Source organism: Crassostrea angulata, chromosome 8 (genome assembly GCF_025612915.1).
Source record: "Crassostrea angulata isolate pt1a10 chromosome 8, ASM2561291v2, whole genome shotgun sequence".
Lineage (NCBI taxonomy): Eukaryota > Metazoa > Mollusca > Bivalvia > Ostreida > Ostreidae > Magallana > Magallana angulata.
Window position 1 is genome coordinate 28,163,171 of NC_069118.1, and position 21,934 is coordinate 28,185,104.

Here is a 21,934-nt window from a genome sequence, read left to right on the forward strand (position 1 = left end):
TAAGATTTAACGTTTTCTTTTCGTATTTCCATGTTTCTTGATATTTATGGAGAAATCTTGACATACTTTAAATTGTAATTTCCTTGTTTATCCATCTGTCAGATTATATCATTATTAAGAACTCAAAACATCTTGTTTTTGTGCTTTATAGCAAGCCCCGAATTTGCCATGTTTTACGATTTACTGTACCATTTATCAGCTTTGCGATAATTACATAGTAAAATCCCAGTATATGTTCATTTGATACTCTGCATAATTTGATTTTAATTATGTCTGATATTGGGTCAGAATAAAGGTAGTAGGAGTAATTAAACATGAACAAAACTCATAAAATTATCCGTTTGTTATCATACGGTAATACACAAAATCGGTAACTTTTAAATACACAACATTGTGCAATCAGGCGTTTAACTGCGCCATGAATCTCTCAGAGTTTAATGAATTCCTTTTATTTGTACATGGTATATGTATTGATACATGTATTATGTCAAATCAAAGAAGATATATGGTAACGTATCACAAAGAGGTCATAATCTAGTTTTAACTAATTACGCCACTTCCCCTAATGCTGAAAGTGCAAAGATGTAAATCCAAATGTTTTTATTATTTTTTTTTAAAATCACGTTTCTTTGTTCTTCTAAACTGTAGTATCAAACTTCATTTATGTCATTTAAACAAATAATATGACCGTTATTTTTATCATACCGTTTTTCCGTCAAATTGAAACTGGGCTTGAACAGTTTTCATTTGCGTTACTTTAGGATATTTAATTTTCATGAAAACACTTTATAATAGTAATTGATGATAAGTACATGTATATGCCATATGCTTTTGTTTTGCCCGTATATCTATCAATATATCCAGCCAAATAATACTTCTGTCGCAATGAACCGAAACTATGAAAACTACACGTGGTTCTATTTGAAGTCGTAATATCACTCAAAGCTCCATTATTATTTGATATGATGCATTATCTTATTAAAGGGATTATAATTACTAATTATCCACTAAATAGGGGCCAACAACAAACTTATTTTCAAAGTTAGGCTTAATTGTTTTCACGTTTTTTCTGCTTTGCATTTCCGGAAGCTCATATCTGGGTCACCTTAAAATATTTATTCCTGTTTATAGTTACCTAGCTAGGATATTTTAAAACCTTAACTTCGTTTTCCACCAATAATTTTTTTTTAAATTATTCGATACCGGCAAATATTCGTTTCCGGTAAAACGACTGTATCTCCCTTTTTATAAAAATATAGGGAAATATTTAATAGTCACAAAACTTCAACCAGCACAGTAGAAATTTCTTATATAGAATTACCTTAAGTTATCAAGAGAATTGTATCATGATGAAGTAAAAAAAAAATGAATATGGAATTTTTATTTTACTATTAGAATTGTCTTAATCTTTTTCATTTTTCTTTTTCAAATTTAAGTCAGGTCGCTTATGTTCATTATTTTTAAGTATAGCAATATGGATTTTGAAAGTTTAAACCTTCACTATTACAAAATAAAGATAAATATCATAAGTCAGTATTTTAAATTCATATATATCATTATACATATAAGTATTATTTCATTAACATTTATATACAATGTATATAAAAGAAATATGCATACAATGAAGAATTTGAAGAAAAAAAATACAACATGGAAAAAAAGAATTTTATCCAAGATCAGAGTTTTTGCATAAAGAAATCTCAAAACAAGAATATCCTTCTCTTTTTAGCTCACCTAAACCAAAGTTGATTAAAAAAGACAAATCTAACTTAGAATATATAGGGGAAAATGTTTTTTAAAATGTATTCTCAAGGACTACAGTGCTTAAATTAGTGAGATTACTATGCAAGTACCCTAAGATAGTGTAGATTCTAAATTGTGAAAACCTTAATCCCCGGACTAATACTACGTACGGCTCCAAAATATGTTCAAAGTTTAACATAGACTTATATGATGGGAAAATGTTTTTAAACTCTTCTTTTTAAGAATAACAATGCTACAGTTTGTGAGATTACTATGCAATTATTTTAAGATAGTGCAGGTTCTAAATTGTTTAAATAATTTTTTATCAAAAGAAGTATTCAAAAAAAAAGAAGAAATTTCCATGATAAGTTTATCATAGTTAAATTATCTGGAAATACATGTGTATGTTTATCGTTTTTTTTTTGTTATTTTGGAATTTCGATCCTGACATTAATTTACTCACATATCGGGATCCAAGTGATCGAGATCAAAGATCATAAATTCAAACAACTTCAAAAAGGTGTGGATCTTTTGTGGATAATTGTTACGATGTTTTGATTCACAAACACAAATTTAGGAAAGATAAAGGATAAAAGATAAAAAATGATTATGGAAAAAAAGTAGGAATCATTGATAGACTGTATCAACTATATATAGACTTTCCATGTTTTTTGAGCTTAGTCTATAAGATAGATGATCGATGAGAATTCAAAATCTAACATGCCTAATGTCCTCATCACACCTGCAATATTTTTATTTGATGAATCGATAAACAAGCTTTTAATGATTGAAATACAAAACAGATGCCAATATCATCTTTTAATTATTTATCGAATATTTTTCAATTTTTTTAGTGAAATGGGATTTTTTTTAACTGCAAATGGGTATTTTAGAGCTTGAAATTCAGTCTCATTTGATGTGTAAAATAACTATGAATAAAAACATGCCAAAGATAAAATTGTTTCATCTTTTTATGTATTGTTTAATATATGGCAAAATCTTGAAATATATGAGTTTTACAATGTTTATGCAGAGTACACTTCATAATAAACACTTTCGAAATAAAATGATACAAGGACTTTTGTTCAGGTGAGCGATTTGTGGCCCATGGGCCTCTTTTTTCAATTAAGGTATTAGACTCCCCGCGTCTTGAAAAGGATTGGAGATGGGTTCTTGCTGATGCTTGTCTGCCTGCAAGAAATGCGGCTTACCCTTACAACTTTCCCACTGCCAAGGAATAACAAACTTTTGTCTTTCAGCTTTGCTCAAAATACCTTGCATGAATTCTGCTTGCAAAATGATCAACAATGTGCTAACAGGAACAACGCATAATACAATTTTGGGACGCCAATACAAAGTTAGCAGGTCAGTAAATTCAATGTAAAATTGATTTTAAAAAATTGACAAACATTCAAAACAATAATGATAACTAAGTTTAAAATGATGCAAATTGTTCTAAAATGAATATTATATTAGATAATTGATGGTATGTATTTTATCATTGGGTTATTTTTCTGTTCATGTTCTGACAGCGGTACAACACACTGGGATAGGTTTTGACCAGATAAGTGGAATACTGGCTGAGCTAAACATGCCACGTAGAGACAAGTAGAGATTGGAAAAGCAACTGAATGTATTGCTTCCTTGTCTATGCAAGCTCTAGAAGAGGAAGTTATGGCAACAAACATGTAAATTTTTCACAGTATTTTTTTTTTGTGACTATTACATGTGATTTAATCAAATTATTATTAAATTCGTAAGTTGATAGGAGCATAACAATAATATCAACCACATATTTAAATTTTCATTGTCAACTTTAACATTATAGCTTTATAATCCATGCACTTAAAATTTATATTATAAAGGCATATCGTCATAAGTATTTTGAAATAAGTCTGAATCCCCCCCCCACCCCCACCCCCACCTCCACCCCATGTACCCTTTTGAAACTACAAGAGCATGATACAAATTCTGAGTTTTAAACAGAGATACATTTTACAAAAAACATAAAAATGATATTATGGCTGTTGCAGTATTAAGAAATGTTTATTATATACATATCTCCCCACAGAAAGAAACAGTCATTCAGCATAAGTGTCAGTGCATGTAGATGGGGCTTCCTGGGAATTCCTTACGATTATCATATGGTTTGACATTTTAAAAAAAATTACCGGGTCAAATGTATTATTTATTTCATATCGTAGTTAATATTAATATAATACCGCTTTTTTCATTCAAGAGGAAATTCGAACAAAAAGTTTTTTACATTTTATCGACTTGAAACAATATAATAACAGCATTAATTCAAAATATCACATTTTAAAAAGAATTTATTATCGAACTGTTTGTCTGGCCTTATTAATTTTTGTCTTAAAAAATTACAATAAAACATTTTTATGTTTTTCTTAAAAAAATTTAAGATGAGGAGATTCTAGCTAATCTGACAATCTTATACGCATGAATAACCTAACGATTCCTTTACTGTAAATGATTTGCTCACTGCTGATCTACAATATGAATGTAAAACAAAAAAAATCTGAATATATGGTTACCTAGAAAAAAAAATCCATTGAAAGGGGATTAACGAACACCAAAATATCAATTCTTCAAGGGTACATAGAAAATTCGGAATAAATATTTTGTGAGATTCAGGCACAAAAGTTCGGCTTTTAATATCATGATTTAACATAGAACCTTAGATTTAAGTTGCATTTTTTTTTAAATCTAATCATATTTTATTTTCTTGAGCTATCAATTTAAGATACCACCATGGAATTTCTGTGTTATTACCCTATTATTCTTTTTTTAGCATTGACATTTCAAATGACTTTCAAGGAAAATCAAGCAAGATTATCCTTACCTTTTTTTGTTTTATTGAAATGATCATATCTTAAAGTCTCTACATGCTTAATTTCATCATTTTCTGAATATAAGAATAATGAAAAGAGTCCATCATTAAGTTAACCTTTTTTTGCACTTATGTCAAACTGCAAACAAACATACTTTTCATACAATATTAATGTCGTGTTCATTGACATGGTTATATTTGTTGGAAGAAACATTTTCTATAAACCATATCCCAAAACCTACGTAAGTCTCCAGCAAATTCAATTATTTTGATTTTAAAAAATAAGGTGTCTTTTAACATATCAATATCAGTTTACACATTCATAAACATATTGACAATCTTTGCTCGTTTAATGTTTTAAAATAGAATAGTCGTCTCCCTCTTTTAAAGGTGATTGTCGAAAAGTGGCTGCATCAAGTATATTACTGTATTCAGAGAGATCCGTACAGTGATTAGGCACAGCGCATGCGTGGGCGTAAGTGTCGTCAACTTGTTCTGTTTGTTCGTGTAAATGATTATAGACGTCATCAGACCTTTCATCTTGTTTTTCCGACAAATTGTATCCTGGTGTTTCTTTAGCAAAAGAGTATAGGGAAAACATTGCAACATCTCGCTGAAAAATCAAGATAGATAAGTAAGTTACATATATATTTTTTATTGTAATCTGATATGGAATGCAAATATCTTTACGAAGGTTGGCATTTATACAATTATCATATAAGGAATATGTTAAACAAATTAGAAAACTGTCATCTCTCTCTTTTATATTCTATTTTGTTATTCAGAGTACTTAGTTTGAAACATGTGGGAAATAAAGTTGATCAGGTGTATATATAATATCATTAATTAATAAAATCATTATATATAAATAGTGTTACGAGTTATCCTAAGGACGTTCTCATTTAAATTCAGTCGTTGTATTGATATTTTAATTTAAACAATCAACATCAAATTTCCAATGATCACTAGATGATATATAACATATGTACATGTGAATGTTTTGGCTAGTTTTTGGTGTAAACACGTACCTGATGCGATTCTTTGTAGTTAAAAAAAATGCCCAATGTCGCCGCAAAATTTTTAAGATAATATATTTAAGAGCGTTGATTTGATTTTAACATTATAACACTTTTAAAAAACATTTCATTTCTGTTTTTTATTTTCCCAAAAAGCAGTGCTACATCGCAGCTCTGTTAAGGTTTACTTTGTGGTTGCGCTGACCAGAAAGTACGGGATATGCTAACTATGGCATTATACAAAACAACAAGTCGTCAAAAATGCTTATAAATAAAGTAATTTCCGATTGTTATGGGGACGAAAACATTAAACTTCATTCAAAATTACCTATGTGTGCAACTTTGTAGTTCAAAAATGATAGATACCGGTATAAACAACTGACTGATTGCGGTGCAGTTGTCGATGTGACGTCGTACTGTAAATTTTGACGTATATTTTGTGAAGAGAGAGGCGGATCAACAAATCTTTTAACATTGAAAAATGCATTTTATAAATTAAAAGCATAATCTTACAACAACCATTACAGCATTAAATCCTATCTGTTATGCTTGTTTTGATTCAGCATGTGATTATTTTTTAGATCGTGTATTATTTTTTTTTCTAGAGTGTTTAATGTACAAGTTATAGGTGTTTGACACCGGGAAGCTGCTTTTTACAAGGGCATACGCTAAACAGATCATTACAATATTTTGGATATGAATTAAGGGAATGTTTAATTTATTTTAAAAAAGTGTTGCTGCTTTGATGAAATCTATAGAATGAATTAATTAATACGTAAAATATTAAGCGAAGGTCATAATTATAAGTTTCAACTAGAGCTCATTTCTTTGATATTTATTCTAATAAAATATGAACTCTATACAAAGCAGCAGCACTTTTCAGAATCTACCAGAAAATTTGAATTTAATTATTATTTAAATTTTTAATTCAAATAAAGGTATTCCTTGTAATATTGAAATTTGTTTATGACCTTCATTCGGGAGAATTATCAACAAATGTCAAGTGACTATCAATTCAGAGGACCACTTTTTATTTTTATTTTTTTTTTTTTTATAATTTATTGTTTTTGTTCAATACATACTAATGTTGACATTAATAAATTCAGTTTTTATAAATTTTATACACATGCATACTCACTCACACACAAGTATATTTACATACATTTTTCATTATTAGTGGTAAATGGTTACTTTGCTTCCACAAAAAAATAACAACAAAAAAATAAACAAAACAAAAAACAAATAATAATACGAATAGTAATAATCATAATATTATAAACTAAACTAAAATACTTTTCCATGTAAGCCACAATTTTTCAAAATTGCGCAGCTTTTGACTTTGGATAGCAGCATACTTTTCTAAATGATATTTTATTCTTAAATGTCTGAGTAATCCAAGAAAATTTGGCATTTTATTTTGCATTAAGGATATGAAAATTTATTGTTTAACATATAGAATTATGGAGTTTATAACTTTTGAAAAAAGACATATTTATTAACAATGATTTCAAATATTTTGAAATAGCTGTAACAATACTATTGTATTGCATCACACAACTGTCAGATAGATTGTATGTGTTTTTAAGAATTCCAAAATCTAAAAGGATACAATCATCATCAAAAAAATCTTGCACAACCTTTATTCCCTTTTCATACTAGGATTGAATAAAAACTCGTTTGTTATTTACTTTTTTAATAGAGTTATACCACACTGGAATGTAATGAAATTTGTTTTTAAGATGCGGAGAGTAAGTAAAAGATTTCATATAACAGGTCCAAGCAATCAAAACATCATTCCAAGAGGCGTTTTTTTCTTTTAACAAACAATCAAACACAAAACTATCTCCAAAATTATACATTTTCTGTAAAATATCATCTCCATTGAGAGCATAGAAAATATCCATCAATGGTTTATTTGAACAAGTTAACCTTTTGATCCATGTATATTTAAGTGATGTAATACAACTTCTAACATCTACCATTTTCATATCCCCTGACAAATAGTCTTGTGTTATAAGAGACCTTTTAACTTTGTCTGTTTTGGATTTCCATACAAACTCAAAGATAGCTTTGCATATAAATGATACAATCTCCTTTTTGGGAGTAGGAAGCTATATCAATAAATGATTTGATTTTGAAATTAACAAAATCTTAATGACAGTTAGGAGACCAGTTGGAGTAAGAATTCTTCTTTTCCATTGTTTCATAAGTGCAATGATTTTTGGAATCTGAATACCAAAATTAATATCAACAATTTCAGAAAGTTCAACGGAAAATTTGAAACCTAATAAATTGAAAGATATAGATCCCCAGTCTAGTTTCCATCTGGTATGATGAAACACTTGATCAAATTGTCTTAGATGTATTAATTTTATGTCCTGAAAAGGTGGAGCAAAAATCAATAGTTTCTAATGCTTCGAACAAGGATTTTGGTGAACAATCAAGAGCTAACAAAGTGTCGTATGCATACTGTGATATTTTATGTTGTTTATAATGAACAAAAATGCCCTTAATATAATTGAATTGAAAGGATTTCTGCACATAATGAATAAATATGGAGCAACAGGATATCCTTGTCTACAACCTCTTTGTATGTCAAATTGTTCTGATAAAAAAAAACACTTTGTAAAATGCAGACACAGAAATTTGTGTTTAAAATTTGTATCCACTGGATAATATATTCTCCAAAACCGAAATAATTAAAAACTTTATAAATAAACGACCATGACGAACATAGAGTCAAAGGCTTTTTCGAAATCAATGAGGACCAAAAGACCTGGAATTTCATGTATCTCTGTGTACGACATCAGATCATAAACAAAGCGAGTATTTTCCCTTATGTATCTTCCTTTATGAAACCAAATTGTGTATTTGATATAATAATGTCCAAAACTTGTTTGATTTTAAAACTGATGCCAAAAGATATAATCTTGTAGAGAACATTTAAAAGGGTTATTGGTCGCCAGTTCTTTAGAAACTGTCCTGGTTTGTCCCCTTTTGGCAAACATGAAATTATTCCAAGAGGACCATGTTAAGTGTCATACAAAGTAGCATTTACTATACTGATTCATTTAATGTCACATATATTTCATGATGAAATAACTTAACATAAATATTTTGTAATAAAAGATGCATCGTTTTACGAACGTTTAAATCCGCTCAATTTTTTTTATAGTAAGCCTTAACAGTGCTGCAATTTCAATGCCATTTTTTGGTCGAACAGTAAATGCTTAAAATACGAATCTTATCAACAAAAACATTACGTTTCCAAAAAAGTTTATACATTACATATGTTACGCATTTTCAGCATTTTGATGTGTCAATATGTTTTCTTTTGCAGCTACTGCATTTAGGCATCGTCAATGATATATGAATATTTTCATGTATATTAGAAAAGGCAATTACTACATTTTTTTAAATATATGTTTTACAAATTAAATCTTTAGTATCAGTTTTCATAGACTAAAGTAATGGTCTACCCAAGATGTTTAATAAATTTTAATAACATTTCTTTTTACCTTCTTGTTGTTTCTGTAAGAAATTTGAGCACCGCTGGCACCACCGGACGTTCTGTTGTCAGCAAACATAACGTCAGGTTCATCTCTTTGGAAACAACAATATCTCCACCTTATACAAGTGTTATCTAATTCATATATTAATGATGCATGTATGAAGAATATTTGATAGATAAAAAACAGAAAATTTTTGTCCGCAAATGTACCTTTTTCTGGTTCGTAATTTTAATCTTCTGTACATCATGGTCGTTACGACAGCAGTTACAATCACACCAAGAATAAATCCGCCAAACAGTGACCCTAGCGTTACTCCAAGGTCGGTGTATTTTGGTAAAACTAGTAAACATGTATGTGTGCTTTGATTAAAAACTTATTGAAAATGTTCGATGAAACAATGCTTAGAATTTTTAAATAGAAATTTATCAAAGAGGAAACATAAATCTCATGATTTGAATAACGGAAATAGATAAATATTTCCTTTTATATTCAATCAGTTACCATGTTGTTGACTATTTGAACTCTCAATTCCAAGACTGTTTTGGTGACCTAGATAAAACAAATTAATAATCTTATATTATTATATACAAACTTAGTCATACAATGTTACACATCCCTGTCGATCAACAATTTAGATTTTATTGATTTAGGGTATTATCTTTAGATATTCACACTTATTCTTTATAAACAGTCCAAGAAGTTCTCACAAGTATATCTTTTTTGACAAGTTCATTATACTAAGATAGCAGTCTTTGATACTGACAATTGAATAAACAGTAGTTCGAAGAGCGCTATTGTTAAATTAGGGAGGTCAAATATGAGTGGGACCAGTGCAAAATTAAAATAAAACTTTATTTGGCCGACATGTTTAATCATTCATATATCAGCAGACAATTTTCTTCCTGATATTTATAAGTCCTGATGAATACTATGTCGTATAAATGTATAATTTCTTCAAAACTGAAACTAACAAAATATCATAGTGTAGTATTTAAGACAAAGTTTTACAAATAATAATAAAGATATAGCTTTTTTTTTAAAGAGGCATGGTCACGATTTTGGTCAAATTTTATTTTTCTGTTTAAATTATTTGCAATGCTCTAGGAATGCATTTCTATAGATCAATTGAAATTTGGGTGCCAGTCGATGAATTTTAAGCTTTAACATTTAAAATGTAAATAAAAAGGCATTTGTAACAGGCAACCAAAATTTGAGTGTCATTTGTTGAGTTATAAACGAGTTACAAATATTACAATTCTTCGCTATTTAAATAAAGTTTTGTTTATATGTTAAATGTTGAAGTTAAAACTCCAGTTTAAGACCTACAATGTATGTGTTAATCATTATAGGAACTGTATATTTATGTTTAAAATGAATAAGAAGATAGACAAATCAGCTAAAAAGATTTTCTACTGGTATATTAAACCTATGTAAATAAAAACAGGGTACCAGCCTTCTTTACATGATGAAGAATTGTGAGCACTGTATCTTTCTTAAAACACATCGACTGGCACCCAAATATCTTTTGATCATTGGAAATGCATTCCTAGAGCATTGCAAATAATAAAAACAAAAAGATAATATTTGACCAAAATCGTGATCATGTCCCTTTAATCTGCCTAACATTACTTTTTTCACATGCCAAATCTGTAACAGTGAACTCCTTTGCACATGTGCATCTTCCGTTTTCGCAAATTCCAGAGTTATTACTTCCTGTGCATTGGTTGCTCAAGTTGCAAAACCCACCAACGGGAATGGTATCTTAAGTGATAATAAATAAATTTGTACGGATTTAAGCAAACACAAATTGTTTATTTTCCCATTGATAGATAATAATTTTTTTTCATTATCATTTTATAAAATAATGTGTAATTTACACTACCAAATGAATATTTTTAATAAAAAAGAAATTTACGTTGCTCTATGTCAATGTTTTAACTACTGATTTACAGGTTCCATTAGATTATGACGATTCAAATAATCCAAACTATAGGTTTAGTTCATTCATGGTCGTAATCATTGTTTTAATTGCAGTATTAATTTTTTCCAATTTTTTTTTTTGTTGGTGTATTAATTCTGAAATTTTACCTGAAATGAAAATTTATATAATTGAATGATTTTTTTTATAAATCATGAATTATTTTAATATCAGTATAAAACATCCAGATCATTAAACGATTTTTTGGGGGAAAGGGTACTCAAATAAAAGGTTACTGAAGATACCATATGAGCAAATATTTTTTTTAAAAAGATGACAAACCTTTCATGCAGCTGTCTGTATCAAAGGCAGAATACCCATTTCTACATTTGCATTTTTCTTTGAAACAAACTGAGAACGGTTGTGTACATTGTTCTGATAGCTCACACGAATCATTTAATTTTAGATTACCTAGAATGAAATAAGAAGTAATGAATGATGATAAGCTGCAATTTTTATTCATTTAAACGTTTTGTAAGACTATGATGAACTATACTTAAAAAAAAGTGAAAAAATTTGCGAAAATACTCTTAACTTGACGTGATTATACTTAACAACTTTTGAACATTTCTTTAAAAATAGGGAAGCAAGTATTGCAATTACTTTGGACCTACATTTTAGTAGATACTAATAAAAACAATGTTGTAGATTGCAGTTTTGTGTTTACAATATAGTTGTCTCTTACCCATTGCAATGGCAAATTTAAATACCATGTCTTATTCTACTACAGTTATTGCCGAGATCAAAGAGATGCCGTCGACAATATATACCACAAACGTCATCAATAAATTATCAGATCTTAAACACATACTAAACCCGAGTTGATCATGAGTTTTTAACTAAAAAATTTGCTCTTTGTAAAAAAAAACCATTGATAACACATGTTACTGTCCTCAAGAACGATATGTATTCCCTTTAATGTTTACTTCAGAGCAAATCGCGGCGTCTGTTCCAAGACTCTTTCCCAACAAACTTTTACTGCTTGTTTCTCCAAATAAAACGAACAAGTTAATGTATTAATTGACGAATTAATTAATCTTAATTTATTAAAAGAAGATTCATAAATAATTTGTGTGAATTTCATTCATCTAAAACATTTCGTTTGCATTCGATTTCGATCGATAGTCTGCGATCGATATACTTGTAAATAACCTTTCCAATTTACAACGCTGATAAGTTAAGGCAACTCCAAGTTTAATATCCGTCGATATTATGATCAATTTAAAAATTGTCTATTTTTATGAAAACAGTGCCGAGTATTAATATCAAGTGAATGTGTTTCCAATGATATTATTTTTCTACTTCGGAAGCAAGTCAATCTTTGAAGCTGCCGTGTCATGGTATCACGTGACAGTTAAAAATAGGTCACTGTTTTACCTTAATAAAATATCAAAAAGTGTAACACTACCTCGAAGTTCATTTGTAGGTATTATACGATAATTCAATCAACAATTTGTTTAATTGCATAAAATAAATATTGTCATTATTTATCGGAAACCCCTTTGACTTCTTTAATTTTATTTAAAATACTACGTATTTCTTATTTATATCAACAAAGGACAGGGTTCTAGCAGCAATTTTCAAGTAGTTTAGGTCATATGCATTTGATATTTGCCAAATTCAACATTCATATTATTCGGGGTAGTGTTACACTTTTGCCTTTTTTGTACACACTGCCAGAGGAAAGGTCGGTCAAGCCATATAAATATATATCTGCTTACCCTATAACACTCGCTAATAAAACAAAATATCCATGCCCGTAGTATCCTGATTATATCCAAACTGACATTCATCTAAATATTTTCTATTAGTATGAAATAATTCTGATTTACATGCATTCCGATGATTTGTCTCTAGACATTGATCTTCTCTAATAAACATGCATACAATATCAGCAATGATAATTAAACGTAATACAGAGAAATCGAAGATATATTAAGTTAGAAGAGTATCTAGTGATATTTTACGCCGGTAGTTTTTATAATTTAAACCAGAGATAAAGCAAAAATTGACATGTTACTGATTAAAATGACATCATGCAGCTTATTGTGACGTCATATCGATCAGAGGAATTTTAACTCTTAGAGCTGCCCGCGAAACAAACTGACACTCTGCCTTTTGGAGAACGTTTTGATTATATATCACAACAAGTACAGATTACAGATTATCATCATTCTGACCGTACGCTTGCTCGGCAATATATTATTGCTTCTTTGGTAGCCTGTGAAACTTGCCAAGTATTTCGGAATGATGTGTTACAGAGGCCCATCTACCCCAACCCCCTCCCTCCAGCCCCAACCCCAACAATGCTGAACAGCAGCTTCAGTTGCGCTATGCGCTCTGGAAATTACACGGGAGTCACACGTTTTACTAGCATGCGTGTAAATCCTTTATATCAAATACACAGGAATAGGTTGGGTCCAAATGTCTTACTTGAACGAAACGTTTTCGATACGCATTCCGAAGCAACCATTGCTAACAAAACCTTTGGGATAACGCGGAACAGCCGTCTCAACCAATCCGATTCATCTCGCTTGAAAATATGACCTACCTCCTCTTTTTATAGATAAACCAATCAGCTGATATTCGGTGTTGTTAGTGGAATAGGAATAAAGTTATTGTTATCGTGAATGTTGCAAAATAACCTCCGATGTCGAGAAATGTTGATAAGAAATATAAAAGCCGATGCGAAGCGAGTCATCACTTCAAACAGAGGCGTAAGCTTATAAGATGAAACATTATATTTTTTAAAAATTTGTTAACCATTACTTTTTTTACACGCAAACTCAACAAAATTGAATCCTTCTGTACATGTACATCTTCCGTGTTCACATATCCCAGAATTATCATCTCCGGTGCATTGTTCGTGTAAGCTACAAAACCCACCAACGGGAACATCATCTGAAATAATAAACATTGTTCATTTATGGATTAAAAATGCAAAAGAAAATAAGCAGGTTAAAATATTTAAATTATACTGCTGGGCATGAAAAATATTCACTGATTTTTTGAATCAAATATCTTGAAAGTTTACCCAAACTAACGTATTAAGAGTAATAGTATAAACGGTATACCAACAATGCATTTTTTGTATTTAATTTACACTATTTACATTATGCTTTTAATGCTTTTAACGATGACGATTTGAAATATAAAATCCGAGTAAGATTCAATTCTGGCTTTTAGGCAAAATTATAAAAAAGAATCTTAATGAAAATATTGCAATCTCAGAGACTTTTTACAAGATTTACAAACCTTTATAGCAAATTTGTATATCAAATGCAGAATAACCATTCACACATTTGCATTCTCCATGGAAACAAACTGAGAATGGTTGTATACACTGTTCTGTGAACTCACATGGATCATCTAATTCAAGATTTTCTGGAATGGAAACAAAATATAAGAAATGTTGAAAGGTTTTATTTTAAAGTTTTTAGCTAAACCAATAAAGTAATATGCAGAAACACTATTTAGCTGACGTGCTCTTGTGTTTTCAAATATCGAAAATTTATCTAATAAATACTGTTTGGAACGTATGAAATAATACGTGAACAGTCAGTTCAAGTATATCTTTTCAAACATACAGTATATAATAGCATAGCAATCTCATATAATAGTATTAAAATTTTATTCAATATCATTAGATTTTAATTCTTCAAAGCATACCAAAACCATACCATATCAGAGCAAAGCATACAACATAGTTTCAACTCGGTTTTAAATAATTTCATTATTAAGAGTAACTGTGTTATAATGCATATTAAAGTAAAAATGTCTTTGTATGAAATAATACGTGAACAGTCAGTTCAAGTATATCTTTTCAAACATACAGTATATAATAGCATAGCAATCTCATATCATAGTATTAAAATTTCATTCAATATCATTAGATTTTAATTCTTCAAAGCATACCAAAACCATACCATATCAGAGCAAAGCATACAACATAGTCTCAACTCGGTTTTAAATAATTTCATAATTAAGAGTAACTGTGTTATAATGCATATTAAAGTAAAAATGTCATAGCTTTTAGACATTTAAATGATTAGAACTCTTCTGTATTCGTTGTTGTTTGTGTTCAAATTTCGAAGCATAATATATATCGTTCAGCCTTCGTTTTAGTTTCCCAAAGCACAGCACACAAATGTAATAGTATTGCATATCATTCTTAAGGAAAATATTGCAATGGCAAAGACTATTTACAAGATTTTCAAACCTTTATAGCAAATTTGTGTATCAAATGCAGAATAACCATTCATACATTTGCATTCTCCATGGACACAAACTGAGAATGGTTGTATACACTGTTCTGTGAACTCACATGGATCATTAAGTTCAAAATTTTCTGTAATGGAAACAAAATGTAAGAAAGGTTGAAAGGTTTTATTTAAAAGTTTTTAGCTATAACAATAAAGTAATATGCAGAAACACTTTTTAGCTGAAGTGCTCTTGTGTTTTCAGATATTGAATATTTATCTAATAAATACTGTTTAGAACGTATGAAATAATACTTGTACATTCAGTTCAAGTATATTTTTCCAACATAAACCATATCATAGCATATTAATCTCATATCATAGTATTAAAATTTCATTCAATATCATTAGATTCTAATTCCTCAAAGCATACCACAACCATACCATATCAGAGCATACAACATAGTTTCAACTCGGTTTTAAATAATTTCATTATTAAAAGTAACTGCGTTGTAATGCATATTAAAGTTAAAATATCATAGCTTTTAGAATTTTTTAATGATTAGAACTCTTCTGTATTCGTTGTTGTTTGTGTTCAAATTTCGTAGCATAATATATATCGTTAAGCCTTCGTTTTAGTTTCACATAGCACAGCACACAAATGTATAAGTATTGCATGTAATTCTAATAGCATTTTATTAAAATCGCATATCATAGCATAATGAAATGACTGATGCATGTATTTATAAAAAAGCAAAATATAATTTCATTAGCCTATGCTTGAGTGATGCTTAGGTCACATTTAAACCAATTGCATGGTCGGGCGAAAAAATGTTCTCGCATCATGGGCTAAAATATATGATCCCGCCCTATCACTAGTATCGGACGACCTGGAAAATTAACATTAATTTCTAGGAACACCGTCGATGTCTTTACCAGTTTGAATATTATTATCATAATTATTATTTTAGTAGGTGAATCGTCGTTCGATCATCAAACGTCCAGCAAAAGTTTGATTTTTGCGCTTGGTCATTACTTCTAGTCGAGAAGGCCCCCATTTGTCGCAAGATTTCCGTATACTTTCGTACAGGAAACTAAAAAAAAACAAAGTCCCCATTTTTGACGACTAGAATTTTTAAACGAGGGACAAAACACCATCATGTCCTGTTATCGGCAATTTGATATGTGATCATTAGTTTGATTGTTGTTTATACCTTATCCAATTACAAAGATGGCTAAAAGCACATTCACGCTCGAGATCGCATATGACGTCACACATCATGGCGGGTAGATCGAAAGAGAAAATATGCATGTTTCGACATTTAAATTTCATATCTTTTAAACTAATGAATTAGCCAAATTATTTTTGTAAACAGTAATTAACCTAATTTTAATGGGTATAGAATGATTTTATTTAAAAATTTCCGAAAACTGAAAACATGCTATATGTCCTTTCAGATGTTTTTCACAAGCGCAGACATAAGTTAATGATTAAGATATAGTGTTTTTTTAACTGCTTAACATTACTTTTTTTACACGCAAACTCAACAAATTTGAATCCTTCTGTACATGTACATCTTCCGTGTTCACATATCCCAGAATTTTTACTTCCGGTGCATTGTTCGTGTAAGCTACAAAGCCCACCAACAGTAACATTATCTGAAATAATAAACATTGTTCATTTATGGATTAAAAATGCAAAAGAAAATAAGTAGGTTAAAATAATAAAATTATATTGCTGGGCATGAAAAATATTTACTGATTTTTCGAATCAAATATCTTGAAAGTTTACCCAAACTAACGTATTAAGAGTAATAGTATAAGAGGTATACCAACAATGCATTTTTTGCATGTAATCTACACTATTTATATTATGCTTTTGATGCTTTTAACGATGACTGTTTGAAATATAATATCCAAGTTAGATTCAATTCTGGTTTTTAGGCAAAATTATAAAAAAGAATCTTAATGAAAATATTGCAATGGCAAAGACTATTTACAAGATTTACAAACCTTTATAGCAAATTTGTGTATCAAATGCAGAATAATCATTTATACATTTGCATTCTCCGTGGAAACAAACTGAGAATGGTTGTATACACTGTTCTGTGAACTCACATGGATCGTTTAATTCAAGATTTTCTGGAATGGAAACAAAATATAAGAAATGTTGAAAGGTTTTATTTAAAAGTTTTTAGCTAAAACAATAAAGTAATATGCAGAAATTTATCTAATAAATGCTGTTTGGAACGTAAAAAATAATACGTTAACTTTACAGTCAGTTCAAGTAGATCTTTTCAAACATACACTATATACTAGCATAGCAATCTCATATCATAGTATTAAAATTTCATTCAATATCATTAGATTCTAATTCCTCAAAGCATACCACAACCATACCATATCAGAGCATACAACATACATGTAGTTTCAACTCGGTTTTAAATAATTTCATTATTAAGAGTAACTGCGATTTGAAATTTACTTCCATGTCATAGTCGCAAAAGTAGTATAAACTTATTGAAGATACAGTATGAACAAAACATATTGAAAACTTAACAAACCTTGAAGGCAGCCATCTGTATCAAATGGAGAATAGCCAGTTATACAATTGCATTTTCCTTGTAAACAAACTGAGAATGGTTTGGAACATTGATTTGTTAACTCACACGATTCATCCAACTCTATTTCTATAGAAAAACGTAATAATCTGTAATAATTCATTTAACAACGTTTTTGCAAATATAAGCTTAAAATTTAAGTAGAAAAAAGTGAATGTTATGTGAAAACGCTATTTAGCTGACTTAATAAAGCTTTTACACGCATTGAATATCTCTTTTGAAAATCTTTTGGAAATCTAACAGCACTTATTGCAACAATTCCTATCCTCTTTATCAGCCTAATTATCCTATCCAAAATGAAAGAAATGAAATATACATTATATCTTCTTTTTATATAATTTATAGTCGAAAAATTTGTTAATTTATATTTAGAACCCTTAAAATGGTGTATTCAAAGATTAGATATATTATATCAGTTTATAAGAAGATAATGAAAATATAAGAAAATCTTCTTTTTTCTCAAATGTTCAACCAGTTGTTGGTAAGACGCAATTAGTTAATGTATGTTTTATGTAATATAAGCCACCCATATAAAATCATCCTTTTGTAATAAATAATTATAATTTTTGATAAGTAGAAACTAAAACAAATAATGGCCAATATAAATATGTGTACGGTGTAAGCTTAAAATTTTGGTAGCAATTTGTAAATATCTTGATTTGCACGCACATAAACCATTATCAGAAACATCTGCAAATTCTGTTCCATTGCATTGACAACTAAACTTAGATATCCACCAACGTTAACCATTACTAAATATTTACATTCAGTGTGTATTTCCCCTTATGATTGCATTTAAAATCTGCAACGTTCAATTTCCTATGAAAACAATCATCCTTTTCCCGGCGCATGAGCACAAATATAAATGCATCAAGCGTTTTGAATATATTTGTCACTGTAAGATGAAATAAAAGATTCAAACTTGATACATTCCTTAATGTTAGAAAATGGCGTGAAAAACACAATTAGTAAAATATTTTTAATTTTCTTTCATTTTATTTAAAACTGGCGATGATTCGGCAACAGCCGGCGTTGAATTACATGTACACTTTTACCAACATTAAGTAGAGTGTTTAAAAGAGTTCTGTTGGATATAGTAAAGCTACGCGTCATTGGATAACTGAGAAAGGGGCACGCGGAATTTAGACCAGAAAAACCAAATTTTTGTATTATGAAGCACCATAGAGCAGTCAATAAAGAGACGGTGTTGTATAGCATTTTCCCCCCATAGTAGGGCCCCACCCCTGGAAAACCTACTATATAGTTGCCTTTCTCCTCACGTTTTTGGTTCAGATTTTATAAAGAAAATATATATGGAAATCCAGTAAGGATTAAAATCAATGTTTCTACACTCCCAGGTTGCAAACATGTATATCTGCATTCATCTATAAAGGTTAAGTTTCCTTTTGCCGATTTATTATTTTTATAGACTATGCTGAGAATTGAACATGTGCGTAATTGAAATACATAAGCATGTATTAAAAGGACTGGATAGTCATAATTATTTTTAGACTATATAATTCACAATAATAAAAAAAGTTATGTTTTAAGGAAAACTTAAATGTCATAGCTAAAATAAACGATTTTTTTCTTTCCCTAAATAATGTTTTTATAATAAATAAGTAATATATAATAAATAATAACGTCTGCATTCGATTCCGATCGATAGTCTGCGATCGATGTACTTGTAAATAGCCTTTCAAATGTACAACGCGGGTAAGTTAAGGTCACTCCGAGTTAAATAACCGCCGATATTATGATCAATTTAAAAATTGTCTACTTTCATGAAAACAGTACCGAGTATTAATATCAAGTGAATGTGTTTCTAATGATATTATTTTTCTACTTCGGAAGCAAGTCAATCTTTGAAGCTGCCGTGCCATGGTATCACGTGACAGTTAAAAATAGATCACTTTTTACCTTAATAAAATATAAAAAGTGAAACACTACCTCGAAGTTCATTTGTATGTATTATACAATAATTCGATCAACAATGTGTTTATGTTTATCAGTATTACTGCTAGAATCCTATCGTTAATCGCATAAAATAAATATTGTCACTATTTATCGGAAACCCCTTCGCCTTTTTCAATTTCATTTAAAATACTATGTATTTCTTATCTACAACAACAAAGGACAGGGTTCTAGCAGCAATTTTCAAGTAGTTTAGATCATATGCTTTTGATTTTGTCAAATTCAACATTCACATTATTCGGGGTAGTGTTACACTTTTGCCTTTTTTGTACACACTGACAGAGGAAAGGCCGGTCAAGCCACATAAATGTTTATTTGCTTACCCTATAACACTCGCTAATAAAACAAAATATCCATGCCCGTAGTATCCTGATTATATCCAAACTGATATTCATCTAAATCGTTTTTATCAGTATAAAAAAAAGTCAGATTTCTGCATTGTTTACATGCATTCCGATGATTTGTCTCTAGACATTGATCTTCTTTAATAAACATGCATGTGACGCCATCAATGATAATTATACGTAATACAGAGAAATCGTAGATATATTAAGTTAGAAGAGTATCTAGTGACATTTTACGCCGGTAGTTTTTATAATTAAAACCAGAGATAACGCAAAAATTGACATGTTACTGATTAAAATAAGACATCATGCTGCTTATTGTGACGTCATATCGATCAGAGGAATTTTAACTCTTAGAGCAGTCTTATCATACCCGCGAAACAAACGGACACTCTGCCTTATGGAGAACGTTTTGATTATATATCAGAATAAGTACAGATTATAGATTATCATCAGTCTGATCGTACGCTTGCTCGGCAATATATTATTGCTTCTTTGGTAGCCTGTGAAACTTGCCAAGTATTTAGGAATGATGTGTTACAGAGGCCAATCTACCTCAACCCCCTCCCTTCAGCCTCAACCCCGAGAATGCTGAGCAGCAGCTTCAGTTGCGCTATGCGCTCTGGAAATTACACGGTAGTCAGACGTTTTACAAGCATGCGCGTAAATCCTTTATATCAAATACATAGGAATAGGTTGGGTCCAAACGTCCTACTTTAACGAAACGTTTTAGATACGCATTCCGAGGCAACCATGCTAACAAAACCTTTGGGGTAACGCGGAACAGCCGTCTCAACCAATCCGATTCATCTCGCTTGAAAATATGACCTATCTCCTCTTTTTATTGATAAACCGATCAGCTGATATTTGGAGCTGTTAGTGGAATAGAAATAAAGTTCTTGTTATCGTGATTCTTGCAGAATAACCTCCGAGGTCGAGAAATGTTAAGACCAATTCTATGTAAGAATCAAAATTCGGTGGCCACACATAGTCACGGATTTTCTTCATATTTGACAATTTGATATACTTTGGTGAGTAAAAAAGCATAACACCATTTGTTTGTTGCTATGTGGTCCCGTTACTATGGTACATGTAACCAAGGATAAAGATGTAAAAATGGCATTTTAATGCTTCTTTAAAAACATATTGTGAGTAATGAGCAGAACTTGAGCTTTCCAGGGTAGAATTTATTATTAAAAATAGTTGTCATTTTTCAAAAGAAAAAAAAACTATGGAGAAAGGCATATTTTAGAGCGTTTCTATGGTTACTAAACAGAAATTTTAAAAACTGTTTTCTTCATTTAATTTGAGTAAAAAGTGCAAATCTGGAATTTTTTGGTTAACACTATTATGATTGTGCAATAAAGAATTTGAATATGAAATTTGAGAACTGTTGCTATGGTAACAAGCTAAAAAATAAGGAAAATTATAATAATTTTAGGCATCTTTGAATGGATATTATTCACTTATTATGAATAAATGTATAAAATCAAATGGTGAGAAAAAATAAAGCATGTCCCTATCTTTAATGACACTTGAACAAATCTGAAATTTTCTATTTATTTAAATTACTGCCGTTGCTATGGACCTTTCAAAAAGTAAGAATTTCTGCGTGATATTTTACGCAACTTATTTTTCCATAGCAACAATACTTCTCTGTTGCATAACAGAGCTTTTGTGGTACATGTATATGATGAAA

The 21,934-nt window shown here is 29.8% G+C and overlaps 1 pseudogene; it reads right to left on the reverse strand.

Annotated features, from left to right (window-relative positions):
- Positions 1-4,669: 4,669 nt before the first annotated feature.
- LOC128159392 (uncharacterized) overlaps positions 4,670-21,934 on the reverse strand; it is a 30,877-nt pseudogene continuing 13,612 nt past the window's right edge.